Genomic DNA, 8,330 nt, shown 5'->3' on the forward strand with positions numbered 1-8,330 from the left:
GGTTGTTGGACTGGGGTTGGGTTGAGGTGGGACCTGCTTTGTGCTGTAGGACAACATACCCACGGCGGACCGGTTATCCTGAAGGCCCAGCGAGCGGTCCGGATAGGCTGTAGGCCCCAAGAGGGTGGACCAGACGTGCCGAGGCTCGGAGAGTGGACCAGGCCAACTGAAGGCCCAGTGCGGGCGGACCAGTCATACTGTAGACTCAGAGAGTGGACCAGGTGGATTGAAGGCCCGGTGCGGGCGGACCAATCACACTGTAGACTCGATGTATGTGGTTAGACTCGGGAGTGGACCAGGTGGACTGAAGGCCGGTGCGGCGGACCAGTCACACAGTAGACCCGAAGTGCATGGTTGTTCTGTGTTCTGTTATGATATGGCATGTTATGCGTGTATGCTATATGTGGTTGGTATTTTGGGGATATCTCACTAAGCTTTCAGGCTTACAGTTGGGATTTAATGTTTTTCAGGTTCTTCAAGAGACTGTGGCAAGGCAAAGACATGATCGTACCACTCCTCATGATTAGGTTTTCTGATGTGATTCTGGGAAGACTCTGAAATAATTTTATTGAAAACCTTTTTGCAATAATTTTATGAAATCGGGTTGTTTTTGAAAAGTTTAAACTGGTTGAAATTTTATGGTTGTTACAATTCACTTATGATATATTGCTAAAATGAAACAAATTAAAATAAACTATATGGTTAGAAAAATAAATAATTAAGATGATTTACATGTGATTCACATGTAAATCACAAATGATTCACATGTGTCACAAGTGAATCACATGTGAATCACAAGTGATTTACATGTGAATCACAAGTGATTCACATGTAAATCACAAATGATTCACATGTAAATTACAAGTGATTCATGAAGCTCAATATCGAAGCAATTGAAATAAACTATATGGTAAGAAAAAAAATTAAGATGATGTACATGTGAATTACATGCTATGCACATGTAAATCACAAATGATTCACATGTGTCACAAGTGATTCACATGTAAATCATAATATTTGATAAATGGATCTTTTCTTCCATATCTTTTGAACCCTAAAACTGAATTCTGAATTTTAGCAGCATTTGTAGGTTCATGTTTGTTAGTAGTTTTAGGTTGTTGATCCATTATTGTTCCAATTGTTTTCATCCTTAAACGTTACAAAATGACATGTACTGTAGTAACAAAATGTAAAAATGATGCAGAATTTTAGATCAGTTAAACGCTTAAATTTGTATTGATAAGAACCAAATATCATCATTTCTTATAACAAGCCTATACATCATGATTTGGTGAAAATCAGATCAACTTAGGTTTAGTTTAGTGATGTTGTTCATGTTTATAATGTTCCTCGTGTATGTAAATATTGATGGGTTTTGGTCCTAAGAACATCCTATGTGCTCATACAAACCCTAATGCTTGGATCTAGGTTTCTCTATTGTACATGCAAGTTATCCAAGACTATAAACCCTAATTCTAGCATTTAAGTAATCATATTAACATAAGAATGGGTTTAAGATGTTACCTTGATTGTTATGTAGCAATAACAATCCCAAATCTCCTTGTATTGACTTTAGAAAGCTTAGAGTCACAAATGTCACTCCTCTAATGGTTCACAAACACCATAAGCAAGAGGATGAAGAGGAGAGAGGATGGAGGCTACCAAAAAACGTGTGAAACCCTAGAAGGAGCCATGTCCATGTTTTTGAGGCATAAGGGATCTATATATAGTGAGGCTATTAGGGTTATCTAATAAGGAAACCCTAATTTGGATGCTTAAGCCCTAAGCAACCCATGGATCCCTTTCCTTAAGGCCTTGGACGATTTCCTTATGGGCTTCCCCATAGAATTCGTCCACTCCTTATTATAAGGCAATCCATGGCCCAAATTACAATTATCTTATAATTACAATTCCAGTCCCTTAAGTTTAATTAATCTCTTTTAGTCACAAAACTAATTATCAAGTAATTATTGACTAATATTAATTAAACAATATGATTTCTCCTTTAATATATTATTCCCATAATATATTAATAAATCATATTTAATCCTTTCTCTCCATAATTCATCATATCAAGTTGCTTTGGTGAAGGCAACCCAAAAGGACCATGCACCATCAGGTCAAGTACATACCAAAATAGTTATGGACTTAGACACTAATCCAACAGTCTCCCACTTGGATAAGTCTAATAACTATTGTGCGTATGACTTCAGATCCTGATCTACAATCGTAGCTTTCCAAAGCCGCTGTCAACTCTGATCATATATTCCTCCATTCTAGATATCATATGAGATATGATTTCAAATCATTCTCTTTGTACTATTTCTCGAATTCCGATTCATGACGACTGACTAATTGAACAAATCAAATTAGCCCTAGCCCGGCCGAGCATTTACGTTTGTCATCACTAAATCATCGAGGGGCCCAAAGATATCGCTTTTATCCTACTTTGGATAAAAGGAACGGATAAACTTTGATACAATGCTTGCTTGCACTCACTCACCGAATCACACACAACAATATGTTTTATAACACAGCGTTTACATATTATCAATGTGCAACCGATTTGCAAGATACAACTCACACATCTCGGTTTCAAGAATATAAGATGTTATCGCCTCACCAATCACTCGTGATAACAATCCATGAAGTGATCTAAGTGAGCGTGGGTTTAATCCAATGCTCAAATCATATTCATAAGCACTCATGAACGTTGCAGCAAACATTTGCTTATGTCTAATACACTTTAGATAATCTACAAACCAATTCATGACAGTCTTTATTCATACCTACTTCCAACATATGAAGGACTGTGGCCCGTTTGAATAATTCGATTATTCTTAATAAACTCAATTATTCTGGAAGTCAAAACATGCAAAGTGAAACACAAGAATAATACTAATGCCATATGGCCTCAAACCTTTGAGTATAAATAAAAATCTTTTTATTTATCACCATACCAATTACTCATTATTTGTCGTTTCGAGTAATCAACTTCTTACTTGAATTATTACACTTGTCCCATGCTCCTAGCATGCACACAATGTTTACCTATGGTTCTTACTTTGTGAAATAGATCAAATTGAACACACTTCCAATCATTCTCATTTCACAACTCCAAATCCTTTTTCATAAGTGAAAGAATATCAAATTCTTGCTACTTATAGAATATGCTAGATTCTAACATTCTATCCATCCTTTCGTAATGTCACTGCACCAAAGTCACAAAGACTATTGCCAATGATATTACAAAGTCTTCTATCGGAGATTGTTACAATACAATTCCTTAGATATGATGTCTCTCACTAAAAGAACATTCCTTTGAACATCCTTTTGCATAAAAGTTTCTAATCTCCATAGATTTTCAATATTCAATTCCCAATATGGACACATTTCCATATTTTCTATATGACAACTCATTATTAATAGAATCTTACCTATTCATAATAATGTCGATATGGTCCATCCAATATGGAAACATTTCCATATTTTCCAATACTATACTTCCAACTACTCACAAGCGACCAATCATCGGCGAACTTTGGATTGTCCTTTGATAGTTGTTTAATTATCTTAGTCAAAACCGATTCTTGTCCTATTTCCCTCTAAATGCGCTAGACATTTGGAAAATTTTAGAATGGTCAAATATTATAGCCTATGCAATCGATCCTATACCCGAAGCGTATGGGACACAATGCATAATGTCTTACATAAAGATTTGATACTTTATCAATCTTCCGCCATAATATTTCATTTCCTATGTTCTCAAAATTCGAATTGTGAAGAGGAATGTCGTAATCATAATCGAAATTTTAAGAACACACTATGTACCTTTGACTAAATTTATTAACATTTCTCAACCTAAGCCTTTAGATTTGAAATGAAGCATAATATTCTCTCCCTTAATTATAGCAAAACAACTTTACAACCCTTACGACTTTGCATGGTATAACTCTTTTTTTCTATAATTAATATTGCCAACTTGCAATACGTGCTTTAATAATCATACAATCATAACATTTATGCTCCAACTATCATGATGATTATTATAAACATAACACTTATGCTCCCACTAGCTTCGACATGTATTCATAAACATCTTAACTTTCAGAAAAACAATGGCTATTGAATTTCTTTAGTTCATGTTTCTAATACTTAATGCTTTGATAACCTTTTATCAAGGCTTTTTGAACTTATACACCTTTGCCCTTAGATAGTTCATATGTGTGTCTAAACAATCAAGACTAATTGTCAAACCTCACAATTCAAATGATGGAAAGGGATACCGTAACCATGATTGAATTCGAGAATGCAATTTTACAATCACTATCTTCTTAAAATCTTTCTTAGTGAAAGTATTTCCTCACAATCATTTTCATGAAGGAGGAAATCTTATGACACTTAGATTTAAACATTGTATGTGTTCCTATCCATGTGAATTTGTTAAAACCAAAGTTTACGACAAATTCAAACTCATATGGATTGAACTTTCTTAATCTCGATTTCCTGCCTTATGGTAGCACAACTGCCCACCATGTCTTCCAAGTAGTTAAGCAGCTCACCTTTTCTTATCAATGTACTTTCCATTGATCAAGGTCCTTGCCTTTTATGCATTCAAATGAGAACTCATAGGTCTCACATGCATAATTAACTCGATTGGATTGGCACAGAAACAAAATAATGTCAACACGATAGGTTGTAAACCTCAACTTGTGTGCTAGTGATGATCGATAAGGTTTATTTGACTTGTTCTTGAAACCTTTCAAGACCTTTAAGACTCCCACTGACTCCTTGACATATAAGATTCTCTTGTCAATAACCATTTCTTGACAAACAATTATTCAAGAGTTAGTGTAGCTTTTATCAAAACACTTCATAAATTGGTCCTAGTTGGTCTTTGTCTTATCCAAGACATCACAACTCTCCATATTTGATGAATGTTATAAACCTTCTTAACACTTATCACTCAATGTCACAATCATAACTTTAAGACTTGTTTTGGAACGAAGTATGATTGACTTATTGATTTAACCATTTCTTCAATCCTTGATTCCTCTTCTTAAACATACAATTGTACTAAGACTCACTTAGAGGATCAATTGAGATATGGTTCTTAATCATTAAGACCTATCATAAAGCATAAAAGGTACTCTCCCTTCTTCTTAGAATGGAGAAACTTTTATCTTTCTGCCTACTTGATTCTACTTATTCGTTCTGCTATTGATTTAAACTTTTTCAATCAATTCATAATTACACTTAATCTTGTAAGTATAATCATTGTCACGCCCCAAAACCGGAACAGCGGAAACGTTCTGGGGTGGATGACGTCATGTCAAGTATCACAACACATGCATTATAGTAATCAATGTACAACAAAACAATGCATTAATAGTAATAATTTTTCATGGTTTACATTACAAGGAATCAAAGTATACAAGCAAATATAATAAGCACAACATGATACTAAGCTATCTTCATCAACAGCTCCGGGGATGTACCTGTCTAATGCTGACCTGAGAATACAAGTTATTTGAAAAGCGAGTATCAGCATTTTTACAAATGCTGGTGAGTTCATAAGTATTTAGTGACATTTTATTCAAATAACTTTATAATGTAGTAGTAGTTTAAGAGTTTACAGTGTATTAGAGTTATTTCCAGGAAATCCTATATTTTCTTTAATAAAAGCAGCCTTCTACCAAGACTGGACAGAGTTATGTGGTAAAAAGTAGTTTTCCCTTAATCGCTATCATTATCAAAATACTGAATTTGATTATTAAAGAAAGCAAGAGAAGTCAGGGAAATAACATATGCCTCAGCAGTGAGGACTGCTAACTAAGGCAAAGGAATCATAGACCCCAGGAGAGTATCGAACGAACGACATGCCTGGTTCAGTCTAACAAATGGAGACACAGACCCCAGAAGGTAGCAAATGAAAGGTACAGCTGGTAAGGTCTAAAAACAGTGAATACGGACCGCAAACAGTATCAAATGAAAGATACGTCTTTCAAGGTCAAAACAGAGAATACAGACCGCAGACAGTATCAAATGAAAGATACGTCTTGCAAGGTCAAAATAGAGAATACAGACCGCAGACAATACCAAATGAAAGATACGTCTTGCAAGGTCAAAACAGTGTGACTCTGAAAATGGGTTACAAGCACACAGTGTAAATTGTTGGTGAAATACCGTTACCTTAAGGCCATGAATTATAAGGCAACCTGGGATACTCGTAACCATACTAACCGACACTAGAGTACCAGACGCCCTACAAGCGTCTATAAAATATGACATTTTTCACCCCTTGGCTTGGTGGGCTATGGACTGTAGCTAGCAGTCAGGGTGCGGGGGTGTCAATCCCGTATAGATCTATACACACAATGTTCGCTCTCCCTACAGGAGACTCTGGTTACCAACTAGACGACGGAGAAGGTCGTGTCCTGAAGATGCATCCCTAATAGCGGGTAGTGGGTTTCATATGTAAGTGCTGAATTAGAAGTAGAGACTCATAACTGGACTGACTAGAGCAAACCTATATGTCTATGCTCATATACATAACATATAGCTAATGAATCAAACGACATTTGGACGGCCATCCGATCCCACCTGACCACATCTCAACGAAGAAAAGGAAATAGGGCGGACAAGCCTTCCTAAGTCCTTCATTCATTACTTATATGCATCTAGACAAGCACACTAACTACGCTTGAGTGTGTAACAAGTGGATTCATATCGTGAAGTATAAGTGTACAATGTGGAATAACCGAATCGTGAAGTATAAGCGTGCCAAATGAAAGTGTATCACAAAGTAGAAGCGACATCAAGTGAAGTAGGAGCGTATCGAGTATAAGTGAAGTAGAAGCGATGCCAAGTATAAGTGAAGTAGAAGCGATATCAAGTATAAGTGAAGTAGAAGTGATATCAAGTATAAGTGAAGTAGAAACGTATCACTAAGTAAGAGTGTGAACAAGTATAAGCGTCCAGCAGTTATAAGTGTATCACGAAGTGGAAACGTTATCAAGTATAAGTGTATCATGAAGTGGAAGCGTTACCTAAACAGAAATAACGCTGTGGTATCTTAACCAAGTAGAAGTATAAAAACATAGACGTAAACTTTGGAAAACCTTTATATATTAAGAAAATCACGACTTGGTATTCCTCTGTGAAGTAAGTTTGATTTAAAACCTTTAGAAATTCTTTGGAAACCTTTCATAAATCAGGTTGAAATGAAACTTTGAATAAACAGTATAAGTAAGAATTTTGAACAAGTGAAAACATTTCAGAAAACCATTCATAGTCATCCTACTTGGTAAAACAGTTTACAGTGTGGTAAAATCTTGTGCATGCGCGTTATCAATCACATGTGATTGATATGATAACTGGCATGTTTAACTTGTATTACCCCCTATAAAACATGTAAAAACATTTAAAAGGTTCATTCAGGGGTATGAACTCACCTGGCGTAAGTGGATCCGACGAAGGTGTCGGTTGGGTGTTCGGTGTCAAGCGAAGACTCGAACATACTCTATGACCTATTTAACATATGATAACATATGTTCACATACAATTAGTATATTTAATACTAATTAAACATGTATACGCACTCAAAGGAGCGGAAAACACTTTGGTTAAGTGTTTGGGGTGTCCCGGGTAACATTTAAGGGTGTGTATGGCTTAGGACTGGAGTTTACTCTCCGAGAGTAAACTCTCTATACTTAGTTTACGGCCCAGGGACAACTCCTCATGAGTTTACGGCCGTAAACTCATGGTGAGGGGTTCTAGTGTGTTTTAAGGCTCTATCTTGTTAGTGGAATTTTTCTAGGTCCAAATCCAAAAGGCATGAATGAGTTTAAGGCTTCTAAGGGCTTCATTAGGGAGTTTACGACCCATGAACCATCCCTAAGGGAGTTCATGGCCGTGAACTCCTATGCCATGAGTTAAATGAAGTTTTAAGCCCTTAATACCTTCCTAGCATTTTATAGTATTAGTCTAAGGCCATTTGGGGGACAAAAATAAATGTTTTGGCATCATTGAGGGTGTTTACGGCCTTGACACATGTCTGGTCCATAAACTCCTTTTACCCCTACATTTCATTGTGTGTAAATGATCCAAACCCGAAATAGCAAGTCCCTAAATTATGTATTAAGCCTAAGGGTGGTTTGGGAGTGTGTTAGGGAGATTTTGACAAGCTTTAGAGGTGTTTACGGCCTACGCATGTGCTTGGGCCGTAAACTCTCTTTTATGCCCTAAATTGATTGTTTTAAAAGAGTAAACACTCCTAGGGTAAATCCTAAATTGGTTCCTAGGCTCAATGGGACAAGTTCGGGTCTTTT

The sequence above is a fragment of the Lactuca sativa genome, chromosome 5, assembly GCF_002870075.4.
Source record: "Lactuca sativa cultivar Salinas chromosome 5, Lsat_Salinas_v11, whole genome shotgun sequence".
Lineage (NCBI taxonomy): Eukaryota > Viridiplantae > Streptophyta > Magnoliopsida > Asterales > Asteraceae > Lactuca > Lactuca sativa.